The 18,715-nt window shown below is 43.2% G+C and overlaps 1 long non-coding RNA gene across 1 annotated transcript in view; it reads left to right on the top strand.

Annotated features, from left to right (window-relative positions):
• Window positions 1-13,425, top strand: part of LOC115867011 (uncharacterized) — a 58,189-nt gene extending 44,764 nt beyond the window's left edge. Inside the window, exons 2-4 of the long non-coding RNA XR_009558713.1 lie at window positions 4,859-4,966; window positions 7,586-7,721; window positions 12,414-13,425. This is a non-coding gene — a long non-coding RNA (uncharacterized lncRNA). The remainder of the gene's footprint in view (window positions 1-4,858; window positions 4,967-7,585; window positions 7,722-12,413) is intronic.
• The last annotated feature ends 5,290 nt before the right edge of the window (window positions 13,426-18,715 follow it).

Raw genomic sequence — 18,715 nt, 5'->3', positions numbered from 1 at the left:
ATTGAATGTGGACTATAGTATTTATGGGGAAATTGTCTTTTATTTGTTTGGTGTAAGATACATTGAAAACAGTAGAATATTCGATAGTTTGGAATACACTGGTTTGGATTTTACTTTGTGGAATTCCAAAAACTGGTGTAAGATACTGATCAGAAAGAGCTAGGTTTTTTCCCCCTGGATCTAAGTGACCTGTTGGTTTTAACTTCAACACTTTTGGGGCTTACATTAATGACATAAAACAAATAGCATGCACTCTGGGTGCACAGAAGCACTCCTGCCTGACTATTGTTAAAAATCATTGGAGCTCCTGAAGGTGTTTTTTTATATACAACCATAGCGTAGATAGCTGTTGTACTGGGAGAATCATATTCAGATTTTCCTGTTATTTTTCAGCAAAAGTAGTCAATTCATTCTAGATAAAATAGACCTGGTTTTGCCAATGAGGGAAGTGTGAATTGTTTAGATTTTTCAAAAACCTTGATATTTTATTTTATTTATCTATTTTTAAACCTTGATATTTTAATAAATGTTCTAAGGGCTCTGGACAGGACACCTTTCAGGGAATGATTTTCTCAGAATAGCTGAGCTTCCAGATAACTGAGAGTTGCTCAAGACAGCCACCATCTCATTCTTTCTCCTTTATTTTTTTGTGCCAGGCACATTGCTGCTCCTCAAGAAATACCGATTAAAGAATAAGTGGATCAAGCCATAAGTCTCCTCTTATTGTTATTGTATATTATGAATATCTCTGCCTTTTAGACTATAAGCAAATGTAATTTAACTTTTTTTATGATGGCTTATGCCATCATGCTGAGCGCTAGTGCCCTCAGGGGTCTGTTGTAGTATGCAGAATGTTTTTATTCTACACTAAATGATCCTAAACTGCTGTGATTTTTACTTCTTTTGTTTTGCCTTCTATAGTTATTTTCCCCCGTTTCCATCCTTGCTGTTAAGCCATCAGCTGTCACTGGTTACTGTTATCGATGTGCCTCTTCTAGTCCTCTTTTTCTAATAATTTGCTGCTCTTATTGGGCTGTTTATTTGGAAATCGTATCACCAAGCCTATTAGAATTTCTAAAGAGGAAAAGTAGACCTCGAGTAAGAACCCTAAGAAATCCTTTCTGATAAAGCTCACTAATGAGGGTGTGTTCTGTGGTGTAGAGGTGGCTGTTAGAGGTCTCTTTTGTTCGTTTCTTGGTTCTCAGCTGTTTTCCAATAAAGCAAGTGCTGAGTAAACAAAGTGACAATGTGTCTTTAAAGAGGAGTGAGGTTCCCTCTACTCAATACTCTGTAATGACCTATATGGGAAAAGAATCTCAAAAAGGGTGGATGTATGTATATGTATAGCTGATTCACTTTGCTGTGCACCTGAAATTAACACGACATTATAAATCAACTAATACTCCAATAAAAATTTAAAAAAGAAATAAAGAGGAGTGAAGTTCCCTTCTTCTGCATTTCAACTTCTTATACTTCTTGGCAATTAGAGATGGTTGGCAAGCATTTTTGTCTCCAAGCCTCTCCTTTCAGAAAGGATGGGCTTCCCTGGTGGCGCAGTGGTTGAGGGTCCGCCTGCCGATGCAGGGGACACGGGTTCGTGCCCCGGTCCGGGAAGATCCCACATGCCGCAGAGCGGCTGGGCCCGTGAGCCATGGCCGCTGAGCCTGCGCGTCCGGAGCCTGTGCTCTGCAACAGGAGAGGCCGCAACAGTGAGAGGCCCGCGTACCGCAAAAAAAAAAAAAAAGAAAGGAATTAGCTTGAACCCAACAAAGCAGTTCAGGGCAGTTTGAGGTTGAGACCCAGTCTTCTTAGGCCCAAGGTGGTGGAAAGGGCTGACTCCTCTCCATTCAAGCCTTTATGAAGCAGAGTGGAAGGGGAGGGAGAATTTCTAACCCTGGGAGGAGAGCAGTGCGGGTATTTCGCACTCATTGATTACTCTCATTTTACAGATGAGGAGAGTAAAGCACTTGCCATAAAGTGGCCACTGGGACTCAACTTTAAACTTCTGCTAACATTAAATTCCACTGGTTGTAATTGCTTTACCTCATGGGCATCTTGGCCCTCCCCTTATATGGTGGCTTTCAAGACTGGTGAGCATGTCCACTGGAAACTTCCCCTTTCCTGGGTTTTCCAGGAAAAACTGCCTCTCCTCTTTCTCCTGCTCCTTCTCAGGCCCCTCCTTCTCAGTCTCATGGCAAACTCCCCTTCCCCTTCCCGTCATCTGAACATGGATGCATCCGACAGCTTCATCCTTAGTCTTCTTCTTCCCTTTCTCCTTACATTTGTGCTGGTGATCACAACCTAACCATGGCCCTGCCTGATTTGATTTGCTTCTTAAAATCAATGACAATAACAACACAGAAGAAGACCCCCTGGAGCAGTTACCTAAGCACGTGGAGTCCCTGAGAGACCAGCAGGTGGCTTCCTCAGCCCCCTTCCCCATCTGCCTGCTTCCATCCTCCGTGTTTGTTGGCTACCATGGTTACTCTGTCTCCTTTGGCTCTAGCTTTTGGCTCCCACTTTCTGTCTGGCCCTTCAGATGTGGCCTGTTTACCAGGCTTGACCCTTGTCTTTCCTTTGGTGTTAGGTCCTTATATCCGACAGAATTCTAGACCTGGCCACCTGAATGCCCTATAGCAAGTTATAGCAAACTCAACATGTCCAAAATAAAACTGGTTATCTACCACCTCAGCCAGTAACTTCTGAGTCATTCTTTTACTCACATCAGGTCAAACTCTACTTCCTGTCAATGCTTTCTTCTGAATCTACTACTTCTTTGTCTCCTGCTATGTATATCTGTCTTTTTTATATTGCTGCGTGAAAAACTGCCACAAATTCAGAGGCTTAAGACAACACACATTTATTACCTCACAGTTTATATGGGTCAGGATTTCAGCTTGCTGCCTCCTACCTGGAGGAGCCTAGAGGCTCCTGCAGATCCTCGCCATGTGATCCTCTCGTAGGCCTTCTCATAACAGAGTAGCTTGTTTCTTCAAGGCCAGCAGGAGGGTATCCCTGATGGTTCCAGTCTCTGACCTCTATATACTTTTTTAAGGGCTCACCTGATTAAGTTGGGTCCATCCAGGATAATTTCCCCTTTGAGTAACTCACAGTCGACTGATTAGGAACTTCAATTACCTCTGCAAAATTCCTTCACCTTTGGTGTATCACAGAATGAAACCCATCATATTTTTAGTCCTCCCTCACACTCAAGGGAAGTGGGTTTCACGGGGAATGTGCACCTGTGGGTGGGAATTTTGGGGCCATCTCAGCATTCCGTCTGCCACAATATCTCATGACCTCCTGCCCGAAAACTGTAGCCCCTTCCATATAGATCTTCCTGCCTCTTCCTATTCTAATCTCTCTAGCCTCAAATCCACCTTCTCCACTATTAGCACAGTGATCTTTCCAATGGGTAAATATGATCAAATAATTATCCAGCTCAACTCTTCAAATGTTTGCTAAAAAAAAACACAAACCCCCAAATCCACAAAAAACTAAAATAGGATAAAACAGATTCTTTCAGGTAGCATATAAGACTCTTTATGATCAAACCCTTACTAGTTTCCAGGCTCATCTCTTACTTCTTTCCTGCCAAATATTGTGCTTCGGCAAGCAAGCACACAAGCAAGCATGTATTTCCCTGAACACACAGTACTTTTTTCATTCCTCTAAGTCTTTGAATTGGCTGTTCCTCTACTTTCCTGAGATTCCATCCTCCAACGTGCACAATGATGGTCTGACTCATGAAGTGCAATGCATTTCTCAAATCTTATCTCCTTAGTGACGTTTTTCAGACTCAGCTGCTTTTTCTGCGCCCCACTGTACTTCCTCCACAACTGCACTGGTGCTGTCCTCACTGGAGCCCAAGAGGGAGTCATACTTGTCAAGATGTGTCTGTGATCTGGTGGGAGAGACCCCATAGAAATGTGTTGCCATTGAGGCTAAGGAACCTCCTGGGAAAAGAAGCCAAGCTCTGTCCTTTTCCAAGATTCAGGCAGGTTTGGTGATGTCTGCACAGCCAGTGGGGTGGCCTGGCTCAAGGTCTTTCCAAGGAGCCTCTTGGAGGCTTGGATTTGTCTCCTGGCCAAACGCACATTGGCCTCATTCCGATGAGTCTGAATCCTACGGGTCTGCAGGTGCCACTTCACTAAATTCTGTAAAATTTCTTTAGGGTCTACAACAAGGTGAAACATAAACAGGAGAGGGTTATATCCTCTTAATCTGCCACAGGCTGGTCTTGACTAAGGAGATTTTGGGCAAGGGGAGATGGGCGAGGGTCATAGAGGTGTGCAGGAGCAGTGTGCACTGCCTTGGTCACAGAAGCAGCTCTGGTAGAGTGGCAGGGGAGACTCTGTCCTACAGGAGGGGTGGCAGCAGCAGCTGTGTCTGATGGGAGAGGAAGTGTTTGGGCCTCAGTGTGGGGAGCCTCAGTGATGAAGCACACAGACGGTCAAACCGGGGGAAATTCTGTTGCATACCGATTCTCATTTTGAGCCGTAATTGTTATCACGTTTTGTCTCTTCACTAGACAGTATTCGTTTTTGAGGATAGACACTGAGTTCCCACTGCTTGGTATACCTGAAATTTAACATATGCCGTGGATGAATGAATGAATGACTCTTTTCACCGTATGGAACTGAGCTCGTTGCCCTCTTAGGAGCACTGTATGCATAGAACTTTGAAAACAGATTGGGCCTGTGTATTTAGTCTTAGGTGAAAGCCTTTGGGAGGTCTACTGGATTATCTATTGCAAACGTTAAAAATTGTCATACAATAGTGTGTGTTCATGTGTTCCTGATAGAAAATAATAATTTTATCGGAAATAATAATAATAATATTTTATTATCTGTTTCAGAGATACTTAACCTCACTGGTCTGGCAGCTTATCCAAGGAGACTTCTTTTTCTCCTGTTCGCTATGGAGTGCATATTAGGCCACTGGAGGGAGAAGAGTGGACAATGCGGTGAGTAGTTTCAAAGTGGTTCTAGATGATTTGAAATGATCTCCAAGGCCCCCTTTCTGTTTTATATGTCCCCGGCAGCTGTTTCAAATTGATCCTCTTTGACCATGAAACATGGAGTACTTGAAATCACCAGACTCTTCTATTCCTACCCAGGGGAAGAAAAAACAAAAAGGAAAAAGATTTCTCTTATTGGACTCAAAGTTTGGCCAGATTACAGATGTGATCAGGAGCTCAGGACTGGATGTACAGAGACATTGGTCAGCAAAATTGTCTATGATTGAATGGCTGGTTCCAATGTAATTCCATTAGCCTCATTTCTTTCTTTCTTTCTTTCTTTTTTTTTTGTAGAAACAATTAGAAAATTCAAATGCTGTATTCGTAAATTGCATTTGGGATTTAATGGTGGTATTCTCTCCCCAACTGGAATGCCTCTGTGAGTTGCCCTCTAATTCCCATTTATTTTTCCTTTATGCTTGAGCCCAATTCACATGTGGCTCAGAATAAAAGCACTTTGTGCAATCTTTTAACTGTTAAATTTGCCATCCATAGAGGTCTTGGGGTCCTGACAGAATGCCACTCTTTTGACTGCTAATGTTAAAAAAGGAGCTCTCAGGAAATGTGGCAAAAGGGCTAACATTTGAATGTAGCTGTTCTTTTAAAATATGTATTTCTATTTTAGTTACAGTCATCTTGCTATTGACTTAAGCTATTTATTTTTTGATCTTGAATGGAATCTCCCAGTGGTTATCTTGAAGCTAATAAACATATTTATTATGTGTGTTTGTATTAAAACAGCATTATTTTCTAAATTGTGTGAATTACGTACAAAAACACAGGGAAATTTATTTACAAAGCACAAGATGCAGGAGATGCAGTTGGGGATTTGAATGTAGAATCGTTTGCTCTTTATCCTCTTGTAGAGTCAATAAATAAAACGTTGTTGTTGTTTGGTCAATTTATTGGAACTCTCCATATTTTACTTATTTATTTTTACCGTATTTCTTTGTCAGAAGAATTGAGTTGGTTGTGGGTGTTTATTAGATTCTTGTTGACTTCATTTCAGGAATAGGTACTGATAGTTGCTCTCACCTAGAATTGGTCCATGTGAACTTTGGTTGGCTGAATCCCTTTGGCCCAACCAGGGAAACTTTCCAGAAATTAGGTCTAGCCGGGGTAAACATCATGTGAAATGAGCATGAAGAAGTAGCAGGTAAAGCCTACATGACTGAGACTAAGTGAACTCTATAGCTATAAAGGAATACTCCAGTGAATAAGTATTTGCTGAGAATTCACAACATGTCCAGTACTGAGGGTATACATACGCTCTTCCTTCAGGAATCTAAGATATGCTGAAATTTGCATTCACTTTCACAATGAATGTGATACGGCACATATGTGACATACACATACATCAGCGCAAAGAATATGGCAGTTGGAATTAAATAGGGATTTCAAATTCTGACTTGGCTACTTATTCTGAGTTACCTTTGTTAAGTCATTCAATCAACATGAGACTCTTTTTCCATTTGAATTACGTACTGACGACAATAAATACCTTCCTGGTTGTTGTCAGTGTTAGAGATAATGTATATACAGTATGTTGCATAGGGCCTGACCTATCCGGAAACTTAGTGACAGATGATAACATGTAAACGTGTTGGAAGTGGAGTTTCACGATTTCAGATAGGCTGAGAACACAGATCCACGTTGTTTGTGATTGCTGATATTGTCAGAGCCCTTCTTCCAATCATACACCTTGATGAAAATTGTCAGCAGCAGCGTGCTTACAAAAGCAATCACACCCTAGCAAGCCAGGGAAGTTCTCCTTAGATGATCCTCCATGTCTCAAAAGACGAGTAGCTGTGGCTCCTTGAGGTGCCAAGCATTAATTCCTACTGGTTTTTTCCTGAGAATCTGTGCTTTGGACAACCAGAACTCTCTGCACACTTGCCTTGCCGGGGGAGAAAGCGGGGTGGCCGTCCTCTGGGAGGGCAGGCTGGCTGAATCCCACCAAAGGCACGTCTTTCTTGGGAAGGAGCAGAGGACGTTTCCCCAATCCTTTTTGTCAACACAGTGGGAGTTATCTGAATTTCATTTGGGTATTACGTGCTGTGTGAGTTGGGTTTCTCTCTGTTAGAAGAGCTGCTGTTATTGGATTAAAACCACAGTTGTTGGGAAGCACTTAAGACTCCATGGGGGATTTCTCTAGCAAATAGCAGGGTCAGAGTTTTGTTTTTTTCTCTTTTCTAGTAACCCCACTCACCAGAGATTCCTGTTTTCGAGGTAACTATATCACATAGCTGAAGACCAAGGGGATGCAGAATTTCTTTCTTATTACCAAGGTGCCAGACTAGTCAGCACAGAAATTATCCACAGCTTGACTTGGCCCCTGGCTGTGGGCTGGGACCACAGCCTATCTGGGGACACAGAATTCAACCGTAGGGGAGAATTTCATAAGCAACAACCTCCAGGTAAAGCCACACATTCTTACGTTGGGTAAAAAGGCCACCTTATGAATATTATTAACTCACTCCCTGATTCTCCTGTGGTTTACATTCACTGTAGATTTTATCTTTCAAGACAGCCCCTGGCATTTACCAGAGCGATGTTCTCCTTTAGGTAAAAGCTGGAGGCCAATGCCAGAACCACTGGTATGTGCAGGGTGATACCCGCCTGCCCACTGGGCCAAGAAACTGAAAGCCTGCGTTCCAGCCCCAAACCTCGTCTGCCAGCGCTCAGCCAACAAATCTACCCGGTAAGCAGAAGTGCATTCAAATGCCTTGAAAGTTTAGCACCTGCTTCTCTTTGGCTCCTGCTGCCTTAGAAAAACATCCGGAAGTTTCTGCTGGATTTGGATGAGACCGAGAAGGTGTATGTTCCCATCTCCAGAAGCCTGCGCCCCCCTCGGGGAGCTTCATTTACATGCACATCGGGTGCCGTCTGACTGCCTCGGACCGTACCTTGGAGCAGATCCGATGGGATCTCCACGTGCATGTCAATGAACCTCCCTTAGCCTGAGCCTCGCTCCAGAGAGGCAAAGAGCAGGCTTTTCTTGAAACTTGTTACCGCGACAATCTCAAACCAGACTCCACAATAAGGAATTTTTTTTTTTTTCTTGCTTGTGTGTGTGCCAGGAGGATGCCACATAACTTGGTTTTCCAGACCGAGGTAATTTATTTAAACATGGATTATTTGAAAAAGGGGAAGGGATACAGGGCTTGATTTTAATCCCTGCTAACACAGAGAAAAGAATGCTCGTGTCACAACTCAGTGAGTGTAAAAATTAAAAAACGCTGAGACTATTGTTTGAAAACAGGCAAAATAATTTAAATTATTATGGAATAATCACATATCACACAACAACCTCCCACTCTTACGAGCAACAATCCAAAACAGCTCCTCCAAAGCGGGCCCAAGGGCAGAGGTTCTGTATATCATTCAAAGACCATCTGTCGTGCAATTCCTGTAGCGCCTTTGCCCTATTCTGACGGCAGGCTGAAATTTAGTCCTGGCAGTCCTCTTTCCATTTGCTAACAAACAGCAGTGATGGCAGATAAATACGGCAAACAATAGGCGTTTGTAATGAACTGGAAAGGGATGGGGAATTCTGCATCCAGCACCAGAATCAGAAGTTTTGGGTCCTGTGCTGGGCTCCTGAGACCCCCAGGGCTTGTTCTTGCCATGTGGCAGCTCAGGCAGACATCTGCGGGCTGAGCGAGGTTTCCACGCGTTCAGCCAACCTGCTCAGGGCCTGATTTAAATAAAGTTCTTTTTTCTTAAAAAAATTAATAATCACAAGGACTCAAAGTTAGGGTTTGTTTTTGTTTTTTCCATCATTGCTGTTGGTCCGGGAAAGTCAAGCATGGCACATGGTTCCCAAAGTTGACTTTTTAGTTTGCAGTCTGTATGCGGAGGCCACATCACCGTCCGTAACTCCCCTCACTCATGTCTTCTTGTATCCTGTCTCATTCTGTGGTTTTACAGAGCTGGTTAGAGCATCATCTCGATCGTGATGCTCCATGTGGTGTGAATTTTCCTTGTTTCAGAAGTATCAATTTGAGATTTGATTGTTTGACGTTGAATCAGGAAGGCAAGATACTGTTACATCAACCTTCAATAATTAACAGTTTTAAGTCACAAGTTAGTAATACCTGAGAAACTGTACATTAACGCTGTGGTTTTGAATGTTCAGAGCAAGCTAGGATTCTGACCCAATCCCTCTTTTAAAATCATTTGTTGGTCACTTTTCCGTGAACCGTATCTATGTACACACAAGCTCATAGGCTCATATACCCAGCTCTCCATACCCTATTTCTACCCCATTTCCTCCCCCCTCCCAATCTCTCTGTTTGTGTCTGTCACACACACCCACACACACCCACACACACCCACACTCACAATTCATTAGGCAGAAGTTTCTGGAACAGTTCCCAGCAGGTTCAAGAATAGATCACATAATGAGTAGAACAGTGTTATTTGCAATAGGCACAGAACTTTTAATAATTTAATTTCTAGTTGGAGTAATAAAAAGGTTGTTCCAGCTCATCTTGTAAAATTAACACTTCATGCCACAGAGACCCTTGTCTGTTGATAAGGAGCCCATGTGGACCTTGAGTAGCAAGGCCGCCCTAGACCTGTGAAGTGGACTCTGGGAGGGGTTGCATTTGTGTAGTCTGCGGTTCAGGCCACAGAGGAGCTGCAGTGGGTGGGTGTGGAGAAGTTCAGAGGCAAATCCCAGTCCTTCATGACTGAAATTACTAAAAGGCAAGGAGCTGATATGGGGAGCTCTTCCCACACTGCCCCTGACTTGGGTTCTCACTGACAATTCTGTCAGAATGGTGGGCTCAGCTCCCGTGCTAAAGCCCTAATGACACTCAGGCTGTAATTCATGCAGGTTTTTATTTCCACCACTACTTTGCAGCAAGCATAGTTTTAAACTCAAAACAACTGAGTGATTAAAAAAATAAATTCCAGTTGGAAGCCTAGGATTTTAGAGTCGTAAGGGACTCTAGGGAATTATTTACTTTATAGATGAGGCAAACTGAAACCTAGGAAAGTTAACATGATTTTCCCGAAGTCCTTCAGGAGAGCAACAAGGACTCTATTTGGGGCTTTCCAATCCTAGGTCAGTGCTTTTTGTCACACCACACTGTCCCTTTAGGTCTTGGTAGCATAGGTCCCTGAATCCTACCGTGCTTGGTGATTTAAACTGACGTACAAGTGGAATTTGTGGAATCACAGGATTGGAAGACCCCGACCTTTAGAACAATCCATGCCAGTATTACGATAGCATGGCAGACAATTGAGACATCTCTTCAGTCTTTGTGAACTAATTGCTAGAGCCTTCTTTCGTGTGCAGTCCACTGTGTCATTTTAGTTGGTTCTGTATGTAACAGATCTGTTTACCTATCTGGCTGTTGGCAAATAACTATAATTCAGGTTACCTGACTTCTAGAACAGTGTTTTTTCCCCTTCCCACTCCGCCATTTGTTTTCCCCTACAGGGTGGGGAAGATCCCATTCGTTGGATACTTTCGCCACATGTGATTTCTTCCCTGCCCAGTGGCGTGCTGGTGGTGCCACTCTTGAGAGCCCATTTTTGTCAGGAATTTTGCAAGTTAGTTGTTAAATGGCTGACAGCTTTAAAAGGACCGCGGCAGATTATTTACACCACAGAAATGGGCAAACATTACAAGTCAGGGCAACCCCTCCCCAGAGAGCTGGTTGTTCAACATTTACCAGCGCACGATGGCTCCTGTCCTTACTTTCCTATCTTTCCTAAGACCAATAGGTGAATTAAAAGATTTGCTATGTATAGCAAATCTGTACTAACCAAACAATAATCTGACAGCACTATTGTTTTCATTATTGGTACTTGGGGCGGTGACTTAATTGGAGACACATAGAAATACTTATTTCTAGATCTTTCTAGAACTGTCGCACTGCTCATATAGACAATATTTCACGAGCCATATCCATGTATGCTGCCAGAAAGGAATTTGTTCAGACTACTGTGTAAGTTCAACACATCTCCATTTAATGTCTGTGGATTCTTACCCTCTCCTTGTTTCAGACGAGGAAATGAAGGCCCTGGGTTATGCTAGCTCTTACTGGGCTTCCAGGGCAAGTGCAGGCTTTGTCTCTGCCAGGATAAGTCGAACTGGAACGCGTGCTGAAGGCAGATGCTGCTAAAAACCATACAGGGCATCGAGCTACTCCAGTACTTCCTGGGTGGTAGAGTCAAAAGAGCGAAGAGAGAGTTTCAAGCTCAATGCTGGGTCGACTCCTAAGTCACCCAACCTGGTTAATAAATGAGCCGTTTTGTGAAAACCTACGTGTGCATCTCTGGATAGCATTCTTTCTGGTGAGGCTTCCTCTTCTGTCCTCCTGTCTGAACTCGAGTGACTACAGTGGGTTATCTGAGCACCACTTTTCCTTGAAAGCGATCAAGTGTGAAATTTCTTTCCCTGTCCAAAACAGTGCATATCCTAACTGCTGGCAATGTTTTGCACTGGAAAACATAGAATAGAGGAGAACTGAAATTTAGTTCTGGTCTGTTAGTGCTAGACCAGCCCTGTGGCACTGGGCAAATGGCCCAATCACTTAGAGCCTCAGTACGCTCATCCCTAAATGAGATTAAAACTACTGGGTCTGTATGTATACATATGACAGCAGGCTGGTAATTTTCTAATGCAACCACTTGGGATCCCTTCTTCCCATCCTCCACATTTTCTTCATATAACTCATCTATTTTTACATCTCCCATACCTCTTTTAATATTCTAAATGAAGTCCTCTATCTTTATAGCCGTGATTCTTCAAGAGTGGTCTCCAGACCAGGAAGGCCAACATCCCTTAGGAATTTGTTAGAAATCCAGGCCTGACCCTGGATCAGCTGAATCAGAAACTCCTTACATGGGGGCCTAGCAGTCTGTGTTTTGACAAGCTTTCCGGGTGATTCTGGTAGACAGTGTCAGGCAGCCAGGTCGAGGGGTGGACATGAGGAGTGGCATGATATGTGTGGGGAGCAGCCATCTCAAAATCCCTCTGGCGGGCTTCCCTGGTGGCGCAGTGGTTGAGAGTCCGCCTGCCAATGCAGGGGACACGGGTTCGTGCCCCGGTCCGGGAAGATCCCACATGCCACGGAGCGGCTAGGCCCGTGAGCCATGGCTGCTGAGCCTGCGCGTCCAGAGCCTGTGCTCCACAACGGGAGAGGCCACAACAGTGAGAGGCCTGCGTACCGCAAAAAAAAAAAAAAAAAAAAAACCTCTGGCGATCAAGGCCAAAGTTTTCTCTAAAGCTGGGCACTTTTACCCAGTTTTCAAAAAGCATACTAGGTACCAGCTTGCAAAAGTGAAGAGTCTGAGATGACGATCGTTAATCGTAAAAGCAGTAATGATGTGTGTGTAGTGCTTTTTACATTTCAGTATTTCTACCTCATTTTCTCAGTTGGGGCTTGGAGCTGGCAGCTAGAAGAGTGATGGTGAGAGGCTGTGATACTCCGCGTGGAGGCCTAGCATCTTAACAGGCTGATTTCCATTCAAGGAGCACTGTGGTCCCTGCTCCCAGGCCACGTTCCCTGGAGTGTGGTGATGGGCAAAACGCCACTGGTGTCACACACAGATTCTGCTGCTCTCTCGGATTTGGATCAACAATCTTTTCTGGGGAATTGTGGATCCAGCAGACCAATAATCACATATCTCAACCAATGACAGATACCACAAGGGAAATGATTTTCACATTTAAGTCACCCAAGTCCGTGACCAAACAAGTTACAGTGTAGATGGAAAAACTCTTGTTTCTGCAGCTCGTGGGTGAGAAGAGCCTGCTGACTGGGAATTATTTACACCGCAAGTCAGAAGGGGCTGCAGAATCGGGTGACATATGGCCCCCGGGCCTCTCACGCCTGTGATTGGCAGGTCACACTCTCTGGTTTTTTGACTAAGGCCTGTCACAGTTGAAAAGACAGCTAGTGAAATGGTTTTCACTTCACTGAGGGCGATGCCACAGGTCACCCAACGCTGCTACCCCAACAGTGAAATGCTGCAGTGCCTCTCCATTAGGGACGGTGCTCAGAGTAGTTTCACTCTGCTGTGTGTTCCTGCTGGATGAAATGGTTGCCAGATGGACTAATGGAAAGAAGAGGAAACGCTGTAACTTACACATATTTGCCAAAGCCGACAAGACGATGTATTATTTATTAACAGACTTACAGGGAAGTTAGAATCACAACGGAGCAAATATGAGAAGCAAGTGTCCAAAATAGGTTGTTTTGGACAAGAATTAAGAAACAAACAAGAAAACACCCCAGCAACATCCTGATGAAGTAGGAAATTTATAAGGAAGATCTAGAAACTCAAGAGTGTCTTTCAAGGGATACATTTGATCTGATTTGATAGAATCTGAAGTACAGTTGGTGGCAAACCTCTGCAGAGTTTCCCTGGCTTGTACACATCACACAAAAGCATATATTCATTAATGCAAATACATATTTAATTGTCCTTAAAATGAAGTTATATAGCATTTAGAAATGAATAAATGCATGGCCTTTGGGATTGTTCATGGTGACATCTCTCGTTCATTTTGTGTGTGTGTCCTGTGTGTGTGTGTGTGTGTGTGTGTGTGTGTGAGAGAGAGAGAGAGAGAGAGAGAGAGAGAGAGAGGCCTCATTCTCATCAGTGATGGTCTTCTGTGGTTTCAGAGAAGGATATGGTTCATTCGGGACATGTGATAGAATTTGAAACGGTAGGGAGCCTGGACCCTGTGTGCATTTTTCTAAGCAACACCTCCCTTCTCTCTTTCTGTTTTTTCCTTTCTTTAAAGTTTTTAACTCTTGAATTGGTGCTCAAACTCATCATGGGACGTGATTAGAAAAACAGAAAATAACGTCAAATCTGATAACACTGGCGAAACATATCTTTAAAGGGATTAAAAAATCTAAAACCACATGAATGTATGTATCTAGCTTTCACATCTTTGCTGCACCCTATTTCAGAGAGCACATTGATTTTTGAGTGTCGTCCTTGGTGCAGCTGTCGAGATCAGGAGATACTGCGCAGTTTGTTCATCACAGGAAGGGCGGGTTCCCAGAATGGTTAAAGAGCAAATTGCACTGAGAGTAGTATATATTTGGTCAAAATAAAACAATTCTATGGAAATGAAGATTTCTCCTTTTGTCTCGCCTTGTCTGTCTGTGGTTTCTACAAAATTTTTCAACTCTTATTTTTCTTTCTCACAACTACTGACAGAAAAAAAATTAAACTTTGACTTCGATGTTTTAAACTTTCTGAGCGAGTTGATTGTACACATCATAAATAAAGACCAAACATTGGCTGATGTCCACCTGGTAAAAACCGATGGTGAATTAATTAAACAGAGTGCTTTTTATTCTATATAATCAAAGCTAGTTAGTCATTTCTGCTATTATGTGAATAAATGTGAAAACAGTTAATCTGAAATCCATAGGTAGGTTTCAATTTAATTCCTATTGTAGCTGACAATAGGGACCCAGGCTCCATCAGTGTTTTTTTTACAGTGAGACTTTTTTTTCAACTTAAATTAACAAATGATCATCCTTTATGTTAAAAGTTTGAACTATACCCACAATTCATGCATGATTGTTTCCTGCCATGGAGGTTACGATTAGATGTTATTATAGCGGTTTTATATATGCATGTTTGACGATACATGCTAATTTATAGGGTTTATCACCATCTGAAATCCACCCTCCCCCCACCCCTTTAGTCAGTTGGTGGTCTTTATTCAGAATGTCCTTTGCTTGTTGTATGCCCAGCCTGATCCATTAGCAGCTGTTTTTTCTTGTGTTCGTCCTTTCTCAGACATTTTGGTTTTGGTTGTTTGCACGTGAGGTCAAATGACAAAGAAATTAAAAATCCTGCCGTCAAGTAAGCAAATGCCCCAGTTGACTTACCGAGTAAATTTGTTTTTGTGTAGTTGTGCACAATACAGCCTGACTGTAAGACATTGGAGGGAAGGTGTGTCTATACTTCTAAGAGATATATTTCACCTTGATCTTGAGTTCGAAGATCATTCCAGTTGTGGCTCGCTCGTTCCTTCAGCAAACCTGTGTGATCCAAAAGTAGGCAGACTGGGGTAGGTGGCGAATTCCATCACCTGCCCCTTTGGCTTTCATTCTATTAGCAACAAGGCCACTTTTGCCCATTTCTGCCATAGAGCTCAGAGGGCAGGTTAGATATTCACTTTGAAGGGTCTTAAAGATTTGTGTACATGACACTCCCGTTTTTTCACCCTCTCAGGATACCTTTCATTCTGAATCTCTAAGCAAACTGGAATAAGTTGAAACAGCTTTTGTCTAGTGAGTAGTGTTAAATAAAAATTATTAGCAATTCCTGACTTGTATTAATTTCAAATATTAAAAGCTCTGTAAGCCTTTGCTTTTTGGTTATATGTAACCACTCTATCTGTTTTGGTGAATAGTGTACTGGTCTTCCAAATTCTGACCTAGTTCCTGAGATAGCTGATGATGTCTTTTTTCTCTGTTGGAAGAACTTTTTGAAGAACAGTACGTGCATCTTACAATATTTCTCTTACTACAGAATTAAAGTTTATTGTAGAAAATATAGATTATCGAAAAGAAGACAATAAACATCACCTTTAATTTTACCTTCTACAGATAAGCACTCCATAGTATGAGGAATTTACTTCTACACATTTTCCTCTATGCATATAAAAAAATGAATATTATTTCCTTATCAGGGCTTAAGGGGTTAAAAGGAAAAGAGGATTATTTCACTTCTTGCTTACATTTTCAGCTCCCTCAAGGTCCCCTCTTTAACAGACTGTCTCTGGAGTGATTCAGGATGCCGAAGCAGTTGATCACTGAATAAATCTTCCCTGACTCTGAAAATGTTACAGTATAATGCAGCACACACAACGCAGGTTGCAGCTGAGCTGCTCTGTGGCCAGAGATGATCTCTGGGTAAAGAAACTGCTTGGAATTACCCAGGGGAGTTTGCATTTCTGTAGCGAAATAGTGAGCACAGAAATGGAATTGAGTAACTTGCTCAATATTTTGGCCATATAAACACTAAGCACTGGCTGGGGGAGCAGAAGCTAAAAGAAATCTCGGTACCTTTTGATTCAGGGAAGAGAAGGATACCGTATAAATGTCACTCATTTGGAGAGCCCCAGAAATGGGCATTTCAAATACATCATCAGACGGCTGGCAGGATGGAACGTCCTGGAAGCCCCATGTCTCTTGGTGCCACCGTGAACAAGAGAGCCATGTAGCGTGAGGTAACGTCTGCTTCACAGAGCCTCGGAGCTTCAGATGTCGGCCTGTCCTCTGTGTCAATGTTGGGATGTGAGAGGCGGGGTGGGCAGTTGGCTGGGGAGGAACACTTCAAATAGATTTTCTGAGAGATCGGTTTTCTCAGCCTTCGGACAGTGAGCAATCGGTTCTTGCACTTGGATTTCAAGGAATATTTTCATGCCATTCTGACCATCAGAATCATTTTGAAACCTATCCCTCCAAACTGTGAGCTACTGGTCTTATTCAATTTTTGTATTTCCTGTGCTGAGGCAGGTGCCTGAAACATACTAGACGCCCAGTAAAAACTTACTGAATGAAGAAATGAGTGAATGTGTGTTGTCAGCAATGACTTAGGATTAGCTACAATGTGGGAAGGGCATGGCCATACACAGCAGAAGATCCTTTTGTGTACCATCTCTGCTTCATGTACCAAGGAAAGTAAACCCTTAAGTACAGCCACTATGGTCTAGTCTACGGAGGTTGCAAACTGTCAGTGTCAATTCAGTACAGAGACCTGTTTCCCAGGGGCGTGAGGTGGGGCGAAGGGTGGCAGAGGTGTCTCAAGAGTATTAAAAAATACTCTCAGTGTAAATGCCTTTGGAAGAAATACTTATTTTCTTAGACACACGCTTACTTGTGTTAAAAGACATTGCCCCATATCCCAATTTACTTGCCTTTCTTGCGAAGACATGTGAACTTGACAGCCTTGGTGTGGTGCAAAGCTTCTCCATAGACCAAAATGTACTGAACCTGACTCTCCAGGGGTCAGATTTTATAATCTCCAAGCATTTATAATTTCAAAAGCTCTCCAGATAACGTGGATACGGGTGGTCTGCGCACAGGCATTTGGGAACTGGTGGTATAGAGGAAGGGCTAATGTGGCTTCCCCATTTTTCTATAATTTATGTAAACCATTTAGTCTTAATGTCCAATTACTATGCAGTGCCATAACAATTACCACATGTATGTTGTTAACTGTGTGCCTGATTAACTTTATTACAGGTTGTATCTGAAATAGCAGTAACTGTACCTACATGGGGTCTCGGTCTTCAGAGATTTTATGAGCAGAATATTAGAGACATAAAGGGAGCACAGTTCAGGGCCCAACTTTGTAAGCTTTTACGTGTATCTCTGTGTGGAAAGTTAAGCTGTAAACACTTTGTCATAGTTTTTTAAACATTATTTTTAATCTGTAGAATATTGTTGGTATCTCTTTCATGGTACTTGGACTTTCATTTCCTTTGTGATGAATTTGGGAGAAAGGAGAAAGATGATCTAAAAGTATGCAGCACAAGCAAAATTTTGTTGTGATGGCAGTCTCCCTGTTGATCTAATATCAGACCATCCAGCGGTACCCACCCCCCCACCTGGTGACGGGGGGACAGGGCCAAGAAAGCTTGAACCAGAAGCCATATTGAATTCAAAGATCCATTCCAAGGAAAGAAAGAACATTTTGCTCAGGACAGACTCTCTAAATGACCGATGTGTCCCTCATTCTACCACAGAACTTTACTACACCAGAAATTGCTGGCCACGACTTGTTTATAGCGCCCATGACACAAGATATGACCTTTTCTGACAGTGGTCTTGAAGTCAAATTTCAGCCAGTTACCACCATCTTGTCCCCTTCCGGTAAAAAAAAGCGGGGGGGGGGGGAAAGGCAAATTGAAAGGATTATATGGATGAAATAAGTATAGAACAAAGCACATTTTTGGAGATGGGTCATTATTTTACCTAACTATTGAGGATGGTGGATGGACAAGAAAGGCCCCTTCCCGAGTGCCACAGGGGATGGAACAATGATGTGTCCTCACCTTCAAGAGTTCACAGTGTGTCAGGCTTCCTCTGGGTCTAACCATCAAAGGAATCAACAGGAATATCACTTCCTGAATCACCTGGCCACTCATTGACACCAACCCCCTTCAGGTTTAGTGAAGAGCCGAGCTCTGACATAAAGGAGCTGCTCTAGCTCCATTTCCACCTTGAGTGACCCCCCAGGGAGGCCATGATGATTATTCAAGCCTGGGCTTTGGTGCTCAGGACCACCTGACTTCACATTCCAGCCTTAATACTAACTTCTGGTGCCCTGCAGGGCTGGGTACGGGAGCCCCGTGAGCCTTGTTTCTGTAGGTGATAAACAAAGAGGACGATATCCACCTTGCAGTGTTGCTTTGAGGATTAAGTGGGCTTGTGTAGGTACAGTGCCCATCACATGGTCATTACTGAGCGAGCAGTGCCATTTTCCTATGCAAGGGGCTGTGGAGCTGGCTTAGGGGGTCTGGACGCCACCATGGAGGGTTCAGACTCTGTTCCAGTACGGAGGGACCAATGTGGCTTTCCAGGGGAGGGCATCTTCTGCAAATCAACCCTCTCCCCCAACCCCCGAGGCTAACTGGGCAGTTGTCTGTAACCAGGAGCACTAGTTTGGATCTGGGGACCAGGTCTTACCAGAAACATG

This window comes from Globicephala melas, chromosome 14 (genome assembly GCF_963455315.2).
Source record: "Globicephala melas chromosome 14, mGloMel1.2, whole genome shotgun sequence".
Taxonomy (NCBI): domain Eukaryota; kingdom Metazoa; phylum Chordata; class Mammalia; order Artiodactyla; family Delphinidae; genus Globicephala; species Globicephala melas.
The sequence above is the reverse complement of the archived record's forward strand: the minus strand, read 5'-3'. Positions and strand labels throughout refer to the sequence as shown.